Genomic DNA, 22,905 nt, shown 5'->3' with positions numbered 1-22,905 from the left:
CCAAAATAGCTAAGCAAGACATCCCGAAAAGAAATCAAAACAAGATTTACCTTAGATGATATAGAGTATAGCTAAATAGTGCTGAGTTGTATGTGGTTATTTATGAACCATGTTTCACTTACAGTGGTCATTGAAGTTGTATGTGACGCACATCATGTCAGGCTGATGAGAAGACGACCAGCTGAAGTACCTGACTCCCCTACTGAATGACAGCCTGACGCTCTGAGTAAGCCACAGCAGGGTGTCTTCAGAAGCTATTTCCAAACAAATTTAGACTTGTCTTATAAATGATGAGAGCTATTTATAAAGATTGTATAACAAATAGCTTATAATAGACACCTCTGTCAATTGCATTTATAATGAAAAGATCTAACACAAGAAGGTGTTGGTTCCAAGTGCAAGCTAAAGCTGCAATATCTTTCCTTTTTCATCAGCTATGCTAACTGGGAAGGGGAATCAATAACAAAATTCAGTCTTTCAGTTTATTGAAATTTGAACTGAGACCTTAATAGGAGTTTTCATCAAGATATACAAAAGTGTATAAGAAAATACATATATTTTCTCTGGTAAATCCAAATCCAGGAATCATATTGAATAACAAAGATCTACATTCAGAAATGATGGGGAGTATTGCACAGTGATCTCTAATAGCTCTCCTGTGATCTGCGTAATTGATGGACAGAAGGCAAGAAGAGAGAATTGAAAGAAAAACAGGAGGAAACATGTAGAAAACAACACAATTCAAAAAGAGAATTTTAATTCTTCCATCTCCTCCAAGACAAATAGAAAGCAAAACAAAATGTAAACATTGTAGTATGAGTGCTTTAACATCTATCAGCAATTTTCTACCTGTATGGGCCTAAAGAAGATGGGTCATTAAAAAGGAATGTAAATTAGGCCATATCCCCAGGGCAGGTAAAATTAGCATTTGGTAATTGTTCAGGCAAGAGGGAGATTTTAGCATTGCAGTAATGAAAGACTGGAGTTTACAGAGGAAAAGAAAAACATTAGACTAGAATCATCAGAAAGAGTTGAAAAGAAAACTAAAATTATTTTCTTCATTTTTTTCAAAAACATATTTGCAATTTTTGAAACACGAGGCTATATTTGAAAACCTGTGATTTTATTTCATATATTTTTTCCTTTTTCAATATTGCCATATTTTTTCTTAGAATGTCTACAAATGTGAAATGTGTTCAATGATTACTGTGACATAGCAATTTGAAACCCTGATTTTCATATCTTAATGTACTCCCAATTTATAATGTTATTTTGTGTATAATAGTTATTCCTTTGGCTAAAGCTTTGCTTCATTCATTGATTCATTTTATCGGTACACATTTCTTGTGTACTTACTATGTACAATCTCTATGCCTGGCACAAGACTTATAAACATAAATAGGACATGGTTACAGTCTTGGTACATTTGTTGAAATTAGTGGAGCAGGAACAAAAGGCAAACATGTGACATAAAATGGCATAAACACTATGATTAAAACTTTGTACAAGTGGAGACAGCATAAATAGGAAGCAGTTATTTCCAAATGGGGTGAGATAGATCAAGGGATTCATTAATAAACACTTAGTCTTACAAAATCTCTATGTATCAATGATATTTGCAAATTATCTCTCTCCCAAAAGGACAAGAAGTTTAAAAAAAATCCTTATTGAAACTTTTCACTCTTAATGAAATCTAAATAAAATAAAATAATTAAAAGTAAATTTTCCAAAATATGAACTAGCTTTTTTCAGAGCTGTCATAAATACAATCACATATACATACATACATACATTTTTATTTTTATTACTACTATTATTTGCTTTTCTTATGTAATATTGGAAATAGAATCAGTGTATATTAATAGTTTGTATACTAAAAATATGGAGGAAAATGTATGGGGAACTGTGTGCTTGGAATATTTTAACTAATATATTCTTATTTTCTAAATATTATGCTTAGAAGTCATCCTTCATCAAAAAGATCCAAGTGTTAGAAGGAGAGAGGAAAGACCTTACTAAATTATATTTTAAGACTTAATACCTGATTTTCATTAAGCTACCTGATTCATATTACTTCTGGGACGTGTGAGCAAATGCTTATTTCCATAGATGACCTGATACGTGACTTTTCCCCATATTATAATTGACATTCCTTATTTTTGCCCTGTACTGTTTTCATTATAGTGGTCTGATTTATAGTAGAAATTGTTAAAATGTCATAACCAGTATTTATACTTGAAATTGTAAAAATGCCACATTCAGTACTCTAAGTCAGCTCAATAAGTTTAAATTGAATCAACAAAAGAAATATATATATATATATATATATATATATATATATATATATATATATATCTCCAAATGTTAAACAAATCTACAATTCACAGTTTGTGCTCTCCTATACTTCCTTAGTTTCTGTCATTACTTTCGACTTTGTGAACAAACCACGTTATCACCATATTCTTGAAACCCAGAGTCCTTATGACTTTGATTAAACTTAGCTTTAAATTCTACCTCTAGAAATCATATCCCTCTTTATATATACAGAGGGTGCCAAAAAAATGTATACGTATTCTAAAAAAGAAAAACTGTATTAAAATTGTAATACTCAATATCTACCAATAACAAAAGATGAATACAAGTCACGTTTGACTTCTGCAATTACAAGAGGTCCAGATACTTCTGATTACGGTGAACGACTGCTTGGGCAATGTTGACCAAAGTGTCCACTTGTATACATTTTTTTGGCACCCCCGGTATATACTCCTCAGAGTCGGAGCCTTTTTTCAGGTAATCAGCAACCTCTGAGGAAACAGAAAACAGTAGCCGCAACCTGACTAATGGTCACACAATCTGGTCCTTTGGTAGGCTAAATGTAACACTTTGACCTAAGTTATGTTTCAGCTCCTGGACCCTAAGATGGAATGACATCCTGGCTACTTTCCCATGAAACCAAGATAGGCACACAGGCACACACCTCAGAACTGTCAAGACCTGAAGAAATGATTCATTGTCCTTACCTCACCTCAAACCAATCAGCTCCCAACACAGCTCTGAACCCATAACCCACGGTGTCTTGTGATTTTGCTTTATATATAGAATCTGTAACCTACATGCCATGGGGGAGCTGGGTCTTAAAAGCACTAGCTCACCTGTGTCTCCGGGCTCAGTGCCATTTCTTTAAATGAACCTCTACTTTCTTTGCTGCAAACTCGTGTTCCTTTCTCCTTTGGCTTTGACATGTGCAGGCAAATGGACCCCTAGGCTTCGGTAACATTCTTTCCTATTTTTCCCCCCTAAGAAAAGTTTCCCATGTGTTAAACACAGCACAGTTGTGTGATGTGATGTGTGTATGTGTAGGGAGGAAGGGAAGAAGGGAAAGAGGGAAAAAGATAAAGAGCATTTTTATATAAATATGCAAATGTATAATGTATATAAACATATATGAAAATATGGTGTTCTAGAGAGGTAGAAAAATAAATAAATAAACATGAGACATAGAAACACATGTATAATTAGATGGAGCAGCCATCTTAGGGACAAGGGGTTTCAAACCCCAGTCTACAAAACCATCTAAAAGAACATTTTAATGCTCGATTCTGCTTTTCTTTGTAAGCATTTTCTCCCTTCTGTTTGTTTCCTTTACTAAAGTCACAGCAAGGGCTGCGCTGAGGCTCCAGTTGATCTAAGCTGCTCGGTGCATGCCCAGACAGCAAGAAAATGGTTTCTCTGGCAACAGGAATTATGTGAAATCTCCGTGTGTCCTCCCCCACCCTCCATCTGATTCCTATTCACTTAAGCTGTTCACATATAGACAACAATGAGGCATTGGAACTCTAATGAGCAATTGAAATGTATTGAGCTAACTCCTGGAGGCGGGCTCTGTGAGCATCCTCATTTCCTGTGTACCCAGGAGCAGGGCACATTGTTGCACATTATCTGTGTTAGTCAAGAACCATGCACTGTCAGCAAATAGTCCAAACCAGACACAATCAGATGCATACCTAAAATATGAAGCATATATGGAATTTATTTCCATCATGCTGGAAGGGAAATACAAAGGCTTTCAGAAACTAAACACTCAGCTTTGAATTTTCCCAAGATGCTGAGGCATGGAGGTCACACTGACTTAAAACAGCTTCACATTCTGTCTGGAACCCAGGAGGAAAGGCCAAGCACTTTGATTAAATTGTTTCAAATGTCAGCTTTTTTATTTCTAGGAAATCTTATTGTGTCTCCATCACTAAAATTCAAGAATTTTGAATTTAGACTTTGTTAATATTCTCTCATAATAGTTCATAATTAGATCTCTACATTTTTCTCTGTAGCGCTTGTTTAGGAGAGAGTCCTATTATCTAGCAATGGTGCTAAGGTTGATATTCACTAAGGGAGTTTAATCAAAAGGGGATTGATTTGCTTGGAGTAATAAGGGCTGAGAAGCAAATTAGCCTTGTCTTTAGGCATTGGGAGAATGTGAGGGGGAGTGAGGAAATCCATATTTCTTCAGCTCTAACAAGGATAAAATAATAGCAAATGATATAGTCAGTTACATAAATCAGAAAACATAGTGAATATAGAATGAACTCCTGAACAGTTTTCAGAATCATAGTCCTAGGAATTTGTTAGGAAAAAATGGCTCCTTAGCTGTCTAGACTATCTTAGCACTATTTACCTGGAAGAATGCAGATTCTCAAGCCTTCCTTGGTTTTATGATCATATAGTTAACTTGCTCAAAAATTAAAGACTTACTGTCACCAAAAGCAATAGGAAATGCCTCTTTATAGAAATCCTTAACCTCATTCTACATGGTATAGTATTTAAACAATAACTCATTGAAAACCTGTTTTAAATATTTAAACTCTAACCCAGTTAAAGCTCTGAGGAAACAATGAACAACATGATTAGCTTAATGACACAACCATAATGATTATTTAACAAAAAACAGGAGAGTGACTCCGCAAAAGACAAAGGTGAAATAATAGTAGTAATAAAAATGACTTCATTTTTACAGTCAATCCTTAGATAATAAGAACACATTATTTTAGATAATAAGATAATTTAAAAACCCATAATAACTGCCATTTTTCCAGGACATAAATATAGCCAATAAGTATAGCCAACATTTAGAGAATAAACACAAAATATAAGCCCCACACTCAAGAAAAGACTATTGAAGCCATAACATTTGGAATTTTGAATCCTGTCACAGAGCTTTCAGGAACAGAACGTCTTGGAATCAAACTTATTCCAGTTGGAAAAAAGAGTCAACCCTTCTACATAAAAACACCTGATGAATCAAATAATCTGAGACCAGGGATTTATATGTTTAGCGACCACTTGCTTCAGGAAGAAACTGTTCCTGTGATTCCAACAGTGGAGCCCCTCTGCGAGCAGCACATCTGGTAATAAATCAAGAGTTACAGATGTTTTCAAAGAACTTCAGAGCTCTGATTTGGAGCGCTTTTGCCACAGAAGCATCTTCCAATTGTGAGTTTTACTTAATTTTACTAACTTAAGTCTACCCCTCCTTGTTCCAAGAAGAGTTGAGATGGCTTGCAATTACAGTGTGTATGTATGTTAATACCTGATAACAGTGTTCCTTTTAAAGAGAAAATTGTATATGATTTGGAAAATATCTTGATAAGGTGCTTGGGGTAGAATATAAGAGTCTGGAAACATGTATTAATAGGAGAGAAAATCATAGAAGACAGCAGAATTGTTCCTAAATTAGAAGTTCATGATAATTTAGTGGGTGGTGGGGAATAAAGAAAGGAAAGGAACAAGGCAGGATAGTCTTTAAGATAGATGAAAAAAATGTAAACCTGGGGACATCTAATATTCAGTTTTAAGTTGCTGGTGTTGCTGCATCTTTGCCATAATTTAAGACAGTCTGCTATACTCCCATTGATGAGCATATTTATTTTTATGGAACTGTACATGTGGTACATGGTTAACAAAGGGACTGACTTGCCCATTTGGGTATATACCGTAGCAGAGACACAGAGCAGAAAAGAAAAACAGTTGCAGAGTGGTTGGAGACAAAGGTGACCATGAGGATGCAAGACCCACTGGGAGTTCAGAGAAATCTTGAGGATAGTATTGGGCTTTCCACTGGAGCATGGAATGGGAGTCTAAGCCATCTTATTTAGAGCTTAAAGGACAAGAGGACCTCTGATGACATATGGGTTATACTACCACACACACACACACACACACACACACACAGTGAAATGGTAAAATACTACCAATTTTAAAATTAGAAATAGGGAAAATACACGATTGAATAGGTGTTCAAGATCTGGGAGAAGAAAAATATCATGTCTCAATGGACTATGCACATTTGAGTAAAGTAAGATTAATGGATCAGCTTCAGGACCTCACCATGGTGAATCTGTTACAAGTTTCCCTAATCTTTTCAAAATCATTTTGATATGAATAATATACTTGCTGCAACTTTTCATACACTAGCTGTGCATGACTTTAGTGGGTAACATTGAGCACCAATATTCTCCTTCTTTCCTCTCAAATCAGAATAGTAGTATCTATTTCAAACATTAAAAAAATGGCCAATTTTTATTTAGCATATAGTATAGGTCAAGCCCAATTTTACTGCTATTATTTACTTTAATTCTAATGACAGTCATTTAAAATATTATTACTCTAGCTGTACAAATCAGGAAATTAAGGCCAACAGAATTTAAATAACTTTTCTGAGCACAAAGCATATAAGTAGGGGATCCATTAGAATGTCCCAATGGTACTGACAGTAGTAACATTGGTAGAGTGAAAGTCAGTTTTGACTCTAATTTTCTATTATTGACTTGTTATTTCACAATGGGTGAGCCCAAGATAACTCTGTAATAATGAATCCTCGTTAAAAGTTTATTCTAGTCATTCTGTACATTTTTTCACAATTTCCTTATTTCATTTGACAAGGATGGAATGCCTTCCTCATTTATCATCATTAGTTTAACTCTTATCAGGGGACCTATTCATCCATGCTTCTTACTGAATAGAATAGCAATGGGAACCTGATTCCTGCTCAGGCATCAAGCTTATTCCTAAAATAAAAACTTTTAACATTGTTTCAGATCGATTATGGACTCAGGAAGAAATCCTACTGGATATGCCCAATGTGACGTGAGATTATGTTTACAGTTTCATCAGCCACACCAAGTAGGAGAACATGCAGCTGCTCTCAGCACTTTGGCCCCTAGGGAGTCCAGAGGGGGCATGGAGAGATCAGTGACAATGTCCAAGGATGGTATAGTTTATCTGGAAACTGGAAAACTCAACCCTTGCTGTGCCAGTGTTCTTTTATACTCTGAGTTTATGTCACCATTTGAAAAAGTGTAGACTAACAATTTAATGAGGGATGTGTTCATATACTGGAAGCAGACTCAGCATCAGATATACCACATCCTTGTTTCTATGAAGAAAGCAGAATAAATGTCTAGATTTACCTGACAAATATCACTGCTTCCAGTTTTCCAACATTCTGGAGAGCCAATTTTCCTGTACCTACTATGTGAACCAATTAGTAAGAAAATGCTAAAACCAAAGGTAAGATTTTATATAAATTCAAAACCTGACACAATGAGTTCTACATTCTAATATATTAAACACTTGCAATTACTGTATGTCTAAATAGAATAATACCTAAGTTTGTTTTTTTCTAGCATACTAACCTCAAGCTCCTCAAATTGCTTTTAGTAAGTTTGGAAGAAAAAAATAAAGAAAAACAACTATAACTGACCTTCAAACAACATAAGCAGTGTGTTGGCAGGCTTTGTATGACTATGCTCTCCAAAGGTATATAAAAGCCAATTTGGCATCAGTATCTTTTATGGAAAAGAAGGAGCGAGTGATAGAACACATTAAGCTAAACAAAATAATTTAAATAGAATTACTACAGTGTACTGTGAGTCACACAGGATATTGTATGAAGAAAATAACCAAGGTGCAACATTCTTTTTTTTTTTCACTTTCAAAGACAACGTTGTGCCAAGGGCTTGGAATCTTGTTGCTGCTAACAATACCATAGCTCTTACCATGCATTAAACTTGTCTCATCAAAACAAGTGTTTGACGTATGAGGATCTTGCCTTCGTTACTATCAATAGTTCCATTATAGAAGACTTATTCTCCAAAGACACAGCTCTTGTGAACAGAATTTAATTTGGACTATCATTGCTAGTTAGTAAACATTTGTAACTATTGTCTCAAAGTAAATGAAAAGATTATAAATAAGTGATGAAAAACTCCAATTGAATATATGCACTATACTTTCACTTTATATAATTTATCAGCTATAATCTTAATTATTAGGAACATTTAGTTAAACCTACTCAGTTACCTGTTACTAACCAAGAACTCATAATCCTTTCAAAATACATCAAGTAGTTTCATTTCCACACTCAAAAATTATGTCATCATATTACAGTGGTTAGATAAGATTCCTTAAAATGGAGAGAAGTTACTTCTTATGTAAGTATGTCAAAATATATCTAATTAACTATATGTAAAGTCATGAGGAAATTATGCCTTCCTTAGTAAAATAAAGTTATATGCCACATTTGGGGAAACATAGTAGTGACAGCTGATAAGCATGACTTGATTTTTGCTATTAAACTATAAATGGTAATAGCTAACATTGATTGGGTGCTTCGCATGTGCTAGTTACACACACTTTATGTGTATTAACTCATTTAATCCCCCCCACACACAAACAAAAAAAACTATGATGTTGGAACTATTATTATGGTACAGAAAAATTGTTCCAATATGGATGGGGTACAGAAAGGTTAATGAACGTGCTCCTACACAGAACAAGTAAGTGCTGAACCTGGGATATAAATCTGGGCCCTCCAGATCTAGAACCAATCCTTTTAACCACTGTTTATATAGTTCATTTAGATACATAACTTATAATTTATAGAATACTACTCATGATACATCACAATAATATTTTCTTTTTAAATAATGGAGACCATGGGAAATGGTCTGGTTTGTTTAACAGGACACCAAATACAAAGCAATTCACGAATATACAACTGTCGTGGGAAAACAAGATGTTTCTAAATCACTTGTGCCCTGGGGAAGCTGCATGCCATTTTATTCAAAGTCCAAGGAGCTTAATTTCTAAAGGATAAGCTGAAAAAGTCATCTGTGCTCTCATCAGAAAATCAAATAATCAACTTTTATTTCTCAAAGGTAAGGAAGATCAAATAGACAGCCCTTTGATCTAACCTATGGTTCACGAAAGGATAGAAAAATAACAGGTGTGATGATTAGATCATTAAACTACTCCATTTAGGAACACTCTTTGTGATTTAATTCAAGATAGTATGTAAAATATGTTTGCTGGCTGAAAATATGGAGGTGCAGGACCTAACTATTTTTCTGTTAGAATTTAACTAAAATTCTATGGAAGAAAGAGTTGGACCTAATGTTTAACAATGCTAATATTGACATTACCTCTTATTAAGTAATTATACTATTTCTTAAACCAATATTACACTAACCAAGAAAGAGAATATAAAATCTATATATTCTATTTACCTTTTTACTCTTGTCTACACTGCACCCTTCCCTTTGCCGAGTCGTCTCTGATAATAAAACGAGTTTGTGTAATTTCTTTTAGGTCACCTAAGCGGTGATGCACAAAATTGTATACTCAGGATTGAGAAAAATAATGTCCCTCAGTATGTAGCTGGCTATCAGGAAGTAACCAAAGTATCATAAGAATTCATCTCAAATAATCCTAATGATATTTGTAGATCTTTTAAAAAAATACTAATACTCCTAGACTTTGAGTTACCTTCTTCAAGACCATATTTGCCACATATTTGGGTTAGGTGGTACTTTAATTAAAATTTTTAAAAAAGATGAATACCCCCTTATCACACAGGTAGGCCCCAGCTGGATGTATGATTTATGAACATTTTGAAATCTTGAAATGAAATATTCAGTCTTCCATTTATTCTACAGTTTTCCAACTTCTTGAATCATGAGAACTCTGCAAACAATTTATAAAGGAGGTACTCTAAGGAAGTCACTAACACGCTAGCTTTTTCTTAATGAACTGATTTTATTAAGACTGAAAAGATAGGCTTGTCCTAGACAGGCTTTTGAAGCTAGCACTTTATGAGTATTAGAATTTTCTAATCTAACTCATATACACATATTTGGACAAATGAACATAAATATCAATTCTTATTTTTATTCAAAACGAGAAAAATGTAAAGTCGATTGAAACAATATTCTGAAATCCGAATCAAGAAATTTAAATCGAAGAGCTGAAGTTAAAAAAACAAAACTAGATTGTTCATATTTTAATATACTATATATTATTACTCTCGATAATAAAATCATTTAGAGAAACTATTTTATTTCTAAAATATAAATCTTGGCCCAGGGAAATATTTATATGTAATTAACTCCACTATAAGATATGACTCTTTAATTTTTAAAATGAAGATTTAATGTAATTTTCTTTAACAAATATAGCTCATTCTGCTCTTAAAATATGTAATTCATTATCTCATTTGAATGCACTGTTTAATCTAGTAAACATGTAATGAATTGTAGTAATGATGCAGACATAAAACTACGTGGAGCCATGGCAGCCATTGGGAGCCGCAGCCACGGCTCTGCGCTACCCCATGGCCGCAGGCCTCAAGGAGGGCCACCGGGTGACTGAGACCGTGAGCAAGCCGTGACACGGCTGCCACCGCCGCTGGTGCCTCACCCAGCACACCAGGTTGGGGCGGGACACAGTCGGAGAGGTGTGCGGCTTTGTCTCTTCTGCGCAGAGCGCCATGAGCTACTCAAGGTTTCTAAGGACAGGCGAGCCCTGAAGTTCATCAACAAAAGGTGGGGATGCACATCTGTGCCAAGAGGGAGAAGAGCAGAGCAATGTCCTTGCAGCTACGAGGAAGGCAGCAACCAAGGAGGACTGAGGCCCATCCCCTCTGTGTGTGGTAAGACATTTTCAAGAATAAGGGAAGGAAGGGAGGGAGGAAGGGAGGGGTGGGGAGGGAGGAAAGAAAGGTTTTTCTATCATAACTAATTATCCACCAGTAAAACTGAAATTTGAATGGTGACGAGTTTATAAAGTATCTAGTCATGACGATATCAGGAGGGTCATATTTCTGCAGCAAATATATTTTAAAATAAAGACACCAGCACTTTTAGAAACAATTTTTGAGAGTATATCCATAGTTGCCTCTCTGTGTTCAATGTTGTAAATTAAGGACTTGTGTCAACGACACTATTTTCATTCTCACTGGAGTTATTTGGTTAAGACTATAACTAGAGAAACACATATCTTAGATCCCAGCATCAGAAAAGCCCAGAATTCTGGCTTAATTTGCGGCACAAAACAGTATCACAATGGCAAAACATCAGTCTCAAAGCGAATTTAATTTATTGGTTAATAACTTAGGAAATAAGAAATGGGCTAAATTTAACACATACTTAAAACAGCTTCCGCTAAATGATTTAACATGAATAATATGAAGGACATTTAAATATACTTGTGTCTTAGACAATTTGAGAGTTTTTGAACTCTGTTTTGTGAGAATCCCTGGAGGAAGTCAAAGGCATTGCTTGTGTTGAATAAGACTAACCAGGAGTAGTCTCAAATAAGTTGTAGCCCCGCTTAAGCCACATTGCTTAATCATAGAATAATATAACCATAGAATTACTTAGTGCTGGCTTATCTAGCTGAGCCCTCTTATATTAAAGGGAAGGAACGAGAGCGACCCAGGAACACGGAAAGAATTACTAAAGTACACTCAGGAAAGAATCAAAGAGAACTTTTTAAATGAAGCCCAGGCTGCCTAACTACCAGGTTTGCTATTAAGCATTGCAGTGATTGAGGAAGTAACCATACTTAGAAATGCATAATGAATCTTCTAAATTATTCCTTGATATTATTTCAATCTGCCTCACATTTTTCTATTGTTTTGAAGAAAAATCAAGTTGATATTTTCACCTGTTAATATATATCTCTCTCTATAAATATATATCTATATATATAGATAGATAGATATATAGATATGTTTATAAATTAGACATAAATTCTAATGCTCATTTGGGTGTTAGCTAATGAAATTCATTCATGTGTAATAAATTCAAGGAATAGTTATGATGCAGAAGCATTTATTTTAATGTTAAAGTTATATATCTACTCTCAGAAAGCTCACATAGAGTACACAGACAAATAATGATGCAAGGGGACATCTAACTATACCTAAAGAAAAGAAACATTAAGTGTAACTTGTGAATTCAGAACATAGAGTTGTAGTTCAAAAACTTGATGTGCATAAGATTCATATGGAAAACTTGTTAAAAATGCAGATTTCTTGCCTTCACCTTTAAAAAGATAGATATAATAGGCCTGGCCTGTGGCCTGGGGATTTGCATATTTAATGAGAAACAGAAGTGATTCTGACACCGGTGTGCTTCTGACCACACACTGTGAAACGTTGATAAGGAACTGCTTCAAGGTGGGAGAAGCAGTGACAATATCATAAAGGATGTAGTATTTGAAATATTTCTAGAAAAATGGATTAAAACTTGGGCATGTGGAGATGGGATGAAGGGCAATTAAGAAGTGGAACGAGAATGAGTGAAGGCATAAGAGCAAGAAGACGCAGAAGGAGTTAGAAAATAGTGGACATCAACATGTGAGAGATGGCTGTAGGGCAGGGGAAATTGATGAGGGTCAGGAGTGTCAAACCGGGGAATAGTGATTCTTTCTAATAAGTGATAGAAAGTTCCGAAAGGTTTCTGAGGAGGTAAAAGCTTAATTCAACACGGTGTGTGTGTGGTGGGGGGTAGATTGAGGGAAATGGGGTTAAAGCCATGGGAGGAGATAAGGTGGCCGAGGAAAGCAAAGTAAAACAAGGTGAACAGGGGCAAAGAGATACCATTGAGGAGTGTCTTATGTTTTGCCCGAGAAAGAGGAGACAAAGAAAACAGGAGTGATGGCCTAATTAGAAGAATAATGAAGGGAAAGAACAAAAGGGTTGGGTTGGGGGCAGGAGAAGAGGGTATAGAGTTGTTTAGGGGCATCACTTTCCCTCTTCAGGCTACTGGGTGTAGGTTCAAAAAAAGGGGCATAATTGCCATGTTAATATTCTGCACAGATTGAAGACTGAAAAAAGCAATGGGGTTTTACTGAGGGTGATATTTGATGAGAGTTAGATGAAAGAGCATGAGGATAACAATCACCTGTGATGCTGTCATCACTATAGATGGCAGGAAGGTGACATGTGGAAGATTTCAAATACAGCGCCCTGTACTATTAGAAGCATGAGGGGCAGGAAACTGCTGGAAGAGGTCACAGAACTCAACAATCTGAAAATTTGTGTGAAAGTATGGGAGCCCTTGTTTTGTGTTTAACGTCCTCCTTTCTGGTTCTTGGTGCTCTTGGTCCTGTCAAGGCAAAGTGAGAAGAAAGGCCACCTGGTCAAGAAAACCTCTTTGAGGGGGCCAGGTGACTGCTTTAAAATGCTTCCCTAGCATGTAATGTGTCTTGTAAATCAATTCCATCACTCTGACATTTACCCCAAGATATGTCATCACACTCCCAGCTGGGCCAAGGCAGGTCATTTAGCTTTTGAGTTTAAACTAATGCACATGTGTGAAATGTGGGTCATAGTACTTATCACTTATGCCATCTTAGTTCAGGAGGATGTGACAAGACTCTAGAGAGCCTTGAGCCAACTGGGGAGAAGTGACCTAAGTGCTGAATGATTTCTTGCTTTTCATAGTCAACTAGGTTTCTTCAAATGTTAAAATAAAAATAAAAAATCAGAGTTTAAGAATAAAAAATGGCTATTAGGACACCTTTATTGGGCCAAAGGAGGATTGCAAAATTATTTTCACAATTATATTTCTTACAGGAAAACAAACTTTTTTTTGCCTTACAGATAAAATGTCTTTTATGAAGAAAGTCTGACTAAATTTCTGAAAAATATGGCAGCTAGTTAACAGTTACCCAGTTTTTTGGGTTGTTAATTCTTGTGGCTCTTAGGGCCCAAATTACTAAATTATAAGTGAATCCAAGATGAACTAATTAGACCTAGAATTGGCTCATGCTTGGGTGTAGGTTTCTGAATAATTAAAAAATTACTTTAGAACCACTTTGATCTTAACTTTTAAACAAATCAGGTTTATCTATTGTTCCCTTTCTAGATCCCACATTGATCTTTTCAAAAAGTGCTAATCATGGCACATAAAACATTCATTCCACCACTGTCTACAGGTCACTAACTGCCAGGTGCTACACTGAATGTTGGAGATAAAGGATTACAGGAGACACTCTCTTCCCTTGGAGGCTGATGATTTTGGTTAGTTGCGGTCCTTGCTGGAGAGCCTGCTAGACCCCACGTCCCCTTATATAGGATTCTGTCAATGTCTTTACATGATTCTATCCCAGGCTTTTAAGATAGGTATTCAAAAACATAATGCTGAATTCAAGTTAATATTCCAATTACAAAAGAATTTGAATAGGGCTGTATCTTATAATCATCACCTTTTGTAAGGTGAAAAAACAAACAAAAACCCCCAATATATTCTCTCATTATCTCACTTAATTTTTGGTTTATGTTACTTGATTCTTGGAATGAATATGATAATTTGCTGTTAATACCAGTTAACTGCTTCATCAGTGTACAAAACAGTCACCTTTCTTTCCGAATGGGTCATCTTATCAAAATATAACTTACGAACTAGACCTTATCTTGGACCTTAGGAATGAGTCCACAACAACATATCTAATCTTTCAGGGATATAACAGAAGGGATTATTGATAGTTTACAGTACTATTTCATATTTTCTGTTGTGATTTCAATTTTTCAGTGTTTGTTAAACTAAATGTTATCAAAAGATTTGGAACGGGTTTAAGACTTTTGAGTATTAAGTTATTATATCTATAAATGCTACATTGAAATGTATCTTTGTCTCCATCTGATTTGAATTGAAAAATTGGAAATGTTTAGATTCATAAATCTTTCATGAGCACCAATATTTGACAAAACAATAATTCAAATGAAAATAAGAGGTACAATAAAAATATAAGCCAAATTAGTAACATCTCCACATCATTTTCCTTAAATTAAAACTAGAGCTAAAAAAGAGAAGGGTAGGATAGGAACAAAATGACTGTTGGTAATTGGTATCACTAGTCACATTTTAAAGTATAAAATGGTTTTTATATTAAGTAATGTAAAGGAAAATAATTCTCCCAAGGAATGAAGCAATCTAGAATGCAGTTCTGAAAATGATGCAGTATAATATGCTAGTTCAGCTTAAATATGAATTTCAACTAAGTTACAGTCATGTAAGATTGCTACAAATTATGAGTTGAATGAAAATGTGAAGATACACATAATATGCAGTAACTAACAATAATTGATGAGAAATCGTATCTTTTTAGGCATCCTTTCAAAAATCCTAGTTTTTGTTTTAACCTTGCTTAGGTGACTGTTTGGGAAGTGTATATCTTCACTTTAAAATAATTCCTTTGTCTTAAACAAATGAAGTGATTTTTAGCACAATCCATGAAATGTGATCAGTGCTTTTGGTGTCAGGGTGTGATAGTGTACCTAACTATCAGCACCTTTTTATTTTCAGCCTGACATTGACTTACCATGGCTCAAATAATTAATCTGGCAGAAGTAACAATTTGACAAGACAGTAGGAATAGGGGAGAGAAAGCAATTGGAGGAAACAGGAAGATGGAAGTCATGGCAGAGGTATTTTATAGTTTATAAAGATTTGAACTGATAATTCTGTGCATTTGTGCGTGTGTGTGTGTGTGTGTGTGTGTGAGAGAGAGAGAGAGAGAGAGAGAGAGAGAGAGAGAGAGAGAGAGAGAGAGGCCATATGACATAAGTGCTGTGATGGGGCTGGGACTGGGTCTTATTCTGCAACGATTACCTAGGCATACATCACTTGAGCCTCAGCATATGCAAGGTTATAATACTTGAGAGCAGGCTTTACTACACTCTAAGGGCCCACAGAGCTACCATGGAATGCAATATGATCTTTTTCGTTACAGTTGGCTGTGACTATGAGAGCTGTCAGGGAAATTGTGTGGTTGTTTATTAATAAAGAATTTTCATTGCTAGAACTGCACAAATCATAGTCCGTGAAGTTTTTTAAAAGATGGCTTCTTATTTTAAAATTGAATTAAACTATACGTAGAATATATGAAAATCATAATATAAATGACATTGTGAAGTTTTGCTTTTGACTTTAAATATGAATGCTAATACTTGGTCAAATGCTACAAAGTACAAACTTGACAAAAGGTTAAATCACGCTTGCTGTCAAACAGTGATATTCAGTGGATTTATTTGTTTTCAATAGAGCCTATGCATCTGTTACCTTTGAGTCCATTGATTCGTTTATTTTACATGTATTTGTTGAGAGCTTAACATGGACCAGCCACTAGTCTGTGCTCTGGAGATACACCTGAGAACTAAATGAAGTCCCTAGCCACAAGAAGCTTACTGCCTAGTGGCTGAGAGTGAAAATGCATAAAATATTATAATAACAGGTTGTGATAAGTGCTAAGAAAAACAAAGTGGTATACATAGAGGCAGGGATTGTGATAATGATGAGGCAATGCTATTTTTAGATAGGATAGTTAGGAAAAGCCTATGAAGGTGACAGCTAAATCAAGTTACCTAATAATTAGGTGTGATCTTACTTTGTTTCTGGACTCAATCTCCTCAAAAATTGTGTTTGTAAGTATAGAGCACTTGAGAATAATACTCTGTATAGAGCACTTGAGAATAATACTCTGTATTGAGGATGTTAAATTAATTTTGCAAGTTTCTGGAAACAGTAGTTGATGAATTAAACAATTTAAATATTAAATACAAAGTAAGTCTTAGATTAAAATGATTTTTTTTAAGATTACAGAATTAATATTAATAAACAGCCTCATTTTAAAAATTTGCCCATGGGTATTCATCATTTCATTTAAAAGCATTTTTTTTCTTTTTTTTTTTTTTTGAGTATCCACCAAACTACCAATAAAAACAAGATACACAATGACCTCTCCCTGTGGAACTCAATTTCTGTTCACATGGCTGAGATAGATCCATCAAACACTCTGCCTGGAGCCACTGTAGTTTGAATTAAACATACTGATACTGGTTGTCCATATTCCTCTGATCCTCTTTCCTATATGAAGAAAATTCACCTTTTTCTTTCTCTGTCATTGCATTTCCCAGCGTACAATTAGTTCATAGACTTCCTGAAGCCTTACTGAAAAGGAGTACAGAATGAGAGGCTATTATGGATGCAGAGTTTTGCATCCATATCAATATCAGTCACTTGTAATGGTATTACACAGCACAGGTAACCCTCGTATAACACAGCACTTCTATAACACGATTCAGGAATTGGGGAAAACCTTTGTACAACATGGCATCCTAAACATGGTTTCACTCCTCCACGGTTTGAGAATTAGAGAAATCCCCGATTAACACAGAGCGTAATAAGAGCTTTTAAGAGTAAAAGATATCTCATTTGAAATTTTTCATTCGAGCATGGATGTCATATCAGATTTGACTGCAGAATTTTAACATTTATTAGAATTTTAAATCCATTTTGTTTGTGGAGCATTAAGTTCAGAGGATGAAGATATCTTGTCAAAAAGAAAACGCCCTTGGTTAATGGTGCTTAGTAGTGATGACAAAGAAAACATTATTTAATACATATTAATATGTTACACTTTTGGGGGAAATTGCTATAATAAAGATATTTTTCTTAATTATAAAAATATAATAGTATTTTTATAAATTTTTGGAACTTAACCCCCTTTTATGTACTAGTTCTTTGTTTTGTACAACACGATTTGCATAACACGGCATTTTTAAGGAACTTAACAACCGTGTTATGCGGGGGTTACCTGTATCTATAATGATGTTGATGCATGATTTATTAAGTCTTTACAGTGTGTCAGATACTCTGTAACTCTGTCCTGTTTAACTTGTACCATAATTATGTTGATCATATTTTATAGATGAGTAAAATGAAGGTCAAAGAGGTGAAGTAGCTTATTCAAGATCATGTGATTCACAAACCGGAAGTCTAAATTCAAAGTCAGACTGGTCTAATGCCAACGTCCAAACCATTGGGCTACACATTAAGAAAAAGAAGAAAATACGATTTATTTCCAAGAATTTGGGAAGTTAAGAAAAATTATAAAACTGACATATAACATAACAGATTTGGGGCTGAGCAAATTTCCTCAAAGGGTTACATTGGTTTTTAAGCAGAAGCAATATCAAACAGAAGATATTCATCTATTTGATGAAACAAAATTTAAATCAGGATGGAGTTGGGTTAGCTTTAAAAGAATTTCAAAAGTACATGTTGGTATAGCCCACTCAAGCATTAAGAGAGAAGGCATCTTGGCCAACAGACTGAGAATATTACAGTCCCATTCATTCATTCACTCATTCACTCAATGATATTTTTTGAATGCCTGATGTATTCTAGATGCCATACTAGGTGCTAAGGATCCAGCAGTAACCAAGATCTACAACAACCCCACTCTCAAAGAGCTTCTATCTTGGAGGGATTTCTTTCCAGAGAGAATTCTAGATGGAGGTTTCAACTATCTTTGTCTGATGCCGGTAAGTATTTGAGTTACAGGAGGCCTCTTGATCTGAACACATGTTGACCTACTCACGATCTGACTATAACTGGATTTCTGTGTAGATGTTTTATAGGAGGATGAGCTGTTCTTGCAAACTAAGAATTCTGATCTATAGTATAATGACCTATCTGGGGGAAATTAATAAACAGTTTAATTTATATGTCACAAAATCAATCTAGAATGGGCAAACTGACAAAAATAACACTTAGAACTTTTGAGGTGGAGAAACAGATTTGGGCCCATGGAAAATTCATTAAGGTAATGCCACCCTGGGAAGCCTTCTGGGGGATACTCAGCCAGGCAGGTATCCCACCATTTCATTTGATCATTGCACTATTATCTTTTAAAGAAATTAAACCCAATTCAAATTAGAAAGCAAGCATAGAAGTTTAGGGTTTAAAAATGTTTGTTATTCTAAATAATTTAAAATTATCTGATTAGAGATATTCATAACTTCTTATTTTAGAAAAGTATTCTGTGCATTCAAAATAATTTTTTAATGTAGAGCTAAGATTTTTATCCCCATAGGAACCATCTTGTGTAATATGAACCACGAACAATAGATTGCTCCCTGTTTTGATTTCCTCCAATGACTCAAAATAAGTTAATAATACTTTCCTAGCCAAAGTGTTCAACCGGAACGAATGCCACAAATCTGTAGAATGGGCCCTGAATACCTTTCTTCTTAGCCATTAATACTAAACATACACAAACAAACAAACAAACAAATAAATAAGTAAATAAAAATTTTAAAGAGTCATAATTGGAATCACAATCAATCAGGAGGTTTTACAGAAAGACATCTGTATTGATTATTCATTGATGACACATTTCTAACTACTTCTATTTTTAGTGCTACACAATTGAAAAAAGAAACTTTTAATATGTTGAATTTTAGAAATCATTGAAATAGTCAAGATGCTAAACTCAGTAACAAACGGTGACATGAATGTGACCACATGTATTCCACAGTAGAGTCAATTTTTAAATCCATTCATTAAAAAAAAAGTAACTATATAGTGCCATATAGTTTTTATGTAGAGGTCTCTGTACTAAAACAGACAAATATAAATATACACTAAATACTGTTGAGATGCACAAGTAATAAGTGAAGGATGTGTAAATACGATAACAAGATCTTAAGTTTCTTAACTTTCTGCTTGACGTCCTCCCTGTGTAATAGTAGGAAGAGGAGTTCTACTGAAGCCTTTAAATAGGCAGAGCTTTATACATCCCTACTGCTAACAACCTCAGAATCTTTACTTACACCTCAGCTTCCCCTCAGCAAAATAGCTTTCTGTTTAATAAATATCTCCTTAAATTTTCATAAATCAGTCAATTTTCCTGTGAAAGAAAAATTCCTTCTTAAAAAGCTCTTTGTAATGTTCTACAATCCATCTTCTCTTTAAACTCAACCTCCCAATTCATAACAAATTACTTCCTTTTAGTGAATAAGAAGTACAGTTGTAATCTTTTTATGTGGCCTATTTTTTGAGTACTTACAAATAAAATAAGAGTATATTTATAGAGAACGTATAATAAGAGGAAGAATTAGTTCAGGTAAACATGACATTAGAAACAGTAAAAGAATGAGAATTGTATAAATTGCTTTTGAAAACTACTGCTATATCCTACACCATCTGTGTCTACTCTGTTGATCATCAAAAGCTTATCTCTGTTTGGTTTCTCTACTCTGGAATGCAGCCTGAGAATAATTTTGAATGGGAAAGCAAGCAGGGAAAACAAATAAAGGGTTACATTCATTACCAGACATTGGAAGGAAGGAATAAAATGGTGGCACAAAATTGAGTGGTGACCAAACAACATTATAATCCCCAAATATATACTAGCTGCTGGAAGCAGTAAGAGGATCCCACTGAAATAATATTTTCGTGAAAGTACTTTCTATCAAGCCAGCATTAACAAAGACTCTGGAGGTCATACATTTTCTAGCTTTCATAAAGAATATACTCCAGAAATAATCAAATGCACAGATCTTATGCCCTTATTATAATTCCTTATTATTACCAGCTTCCAATTTTTGTTCCTTGAAAAATGTCAAGGAGACCATAGTGTACGTCTAAATACTGGCTCTATTTTATTTGATCCTCTGTATACCAAATACTGCATGTTATGTGGTTACGGATTTAAGCAAGTCGTTCTCCCAGTCTTTTGGGTCAGCTACCCTTTAAGAGCAGGTAAAAACCACACACCTCCTCCCCCATACACATATTCACACACAGTTTCTCATAAAACTTCAGGGGATTCACAGATCTCTAGAAGCTAATCCACACCCTCCAGGTCTAGAGCACTTGCTTGAAGTGAAAAGGTGAAGCAACAATAGATATTGATATTGCTGAAGTGAAAAATAAAAGGCAAGCTATAAAACAAACAGGCAAAAAAATCTTGAAAGTGTTCTGTGCTTATCTGGTAGGAAGAGCACCACAATCATCTTATTCTTACTGTCACTTACATTGTCATCACCTAAGGGTAGGAGGATCAATGTGAAAAGAGGCTTCTGGTTATTTCTCTAGGATTCAGACCGGCTCAGGGAGAACGGCCTACATTCCATCATCTGGCTTTTGAAAACTCTGAGCCTCAGATATGTTCTATGGGGACTGATTTCCAAACTGAAAATTAGGACATGTAGTCTGACACCTTAGCTACATTTAGGGAAACATTAGTGCTATCGAGGAAAGCCTAGGGCATCAGTCAGACCGGTCCCTTTTCTGATGGGTCTCCTCATCTCACCTAAAACTTCCAATTAACCAATAACAGCTCTGCAATTATGTGTCCTAAAGTCTGCAATGTAGTTTGAAATGCATCAAAAATAAGATGGATTGATAAATAAATACAGGAGGATGGTTTTAGATATGTGATAAAGCAAATATGCTTTAGATATGTGATAAAGTAAAATGTTAGTGGTAGAATCTAACTATGTAGATTTTCACTGTAAAATCCTTCCAACTTTTCAAGGTGTTTGAAACTTTTTATAATAAAAATTTGGGGACAATGCATTGAAAAAAGGAAGGAATGAAAATATCACACACAAAAATACTACAAATTCTTAACAGTGTTTATAGCTGAGTAGTATGATTATGGCTATCTACTTTTTTATTTGGGGGATTTATGATTTATCTGTAGACTTTAATTTTCTACATGACTTTTAGGTAATAAATAATAACATGTTTTCGTACTTACAAATCAGACTGCCATAAATTAGACTGCTAAAGCAGAGAGAAGTTTTGTAGGGGACTGAAACCGGATGAGCTTTGCAAAGTAGGTGCGTGGCTGTGTCATTCTAGGGACTGGATTTATCTTTGAAGGGACCTGCGTGTGCGTGTGTGTGAGTTGGGGGGGGTAGGTGTTTAGGATGAGCCTAACGGGGTTGTTCAAAGAAATGGTAAATGATATTAAAGTGGCCTTTTTTATGAATTCTGAAAACAAAAGAATGAATTGGGGTAGAAGAAGAGATACAGTGTATATGAGGTTGATGAGAAAACGCAGTAAACCCACATACCAAAATCTTCAGGAACTCTGGTTAGTTGCATAACACAAGCCCACAGCGCACAAACACACATTGCTTTACTTGAGGATTTTAAACACACATTAACAGTGAAAATGCAGTAATAGAATTATTCTAGTATTCATTCACCTTTCTGAGTTTCATGTGACTTTCCTGTTAAACAAATTCAGTTAAATTAATCATTTTTTCCAAGGGGGATAAAAACACAGAGCAGTAGCATTAGAAAATTATATAATTTTTTCATTACAATAAGGATTTTGTCCTTATTGTGATATGCTTATTGCTAGGAGACCAGAAGACAAAATATTTATATTATAATGTCAAAACACCATTAAGACAGTGATCGCTTGTCATTCTTTTAGCAGTCGACTCTAAGTATATATACCTACATATAAAGCCAGTTTCTCACCACTAAATAAGAAAAGTTGTCTCCTCACTCTACTGAAGTGCAGGTATAGAGGAACATCCTTAAAACATGAGGAAATGACATATTTTATTTAATACAATGTTTCAACTGTCACAGTCATGCATCCTAAAATGGTAATTGACTGATAAGCAATAAAACGGCAAAGAACAATAGTATTTGTATTCTAAATTCATATACTGTCTCAGTAAATGTAAAATGCACAATAAATTGTAAACATAACAACATAAATGGATTAGGCCTATTTTCTTCATATCATCTAAGAACT

At 34.8% G+C, this 22,905-nt stretch overlaps 1 protein-coding gene and 1 pseudogene across 9 annotated transcripts in view; one reads left to right on the top strand and one right to left on the bottom strand.

Moving 5' to 3' along the window:
- Positions 1-22,905, bottom strand: part of MAGI2 (membrane associated guanylate kinase, WW and PDZ domain containing 2) — a 1,312,004-nt gene that overhangs the window by 635,327 nt on the left and 653,772 nt on the right. The gene's annotated exons all lie outside the window — the stretch shown is intronic.
- Positions 10,655-10,960, top strand: LOC109454143 (large ribosomal subunit protein eL36 pseudogene; annotated as a pseudogene).

The sequence above is a fragment of the Rhinolophus sinicus genome, chromosome 4, assembly GCF_057876585.1.
Source record: "Rhinolophus sinicus isolate RSI-liver-muscle chromosome 4, RSI-T2T, whole genome shotgun sequence".
In the NCBI taxonomy this organism is placed as follows: domain Eukaryota; kingdom Metazoa; phylum Chordata; class Mammalia; order Chiroptera; family Rhinolophidae; genus Rhinolophus; species Rhinolophus sinicus.
This window is presented reverse-complemented; position numbering and strand designations above follow the sequence as displayed.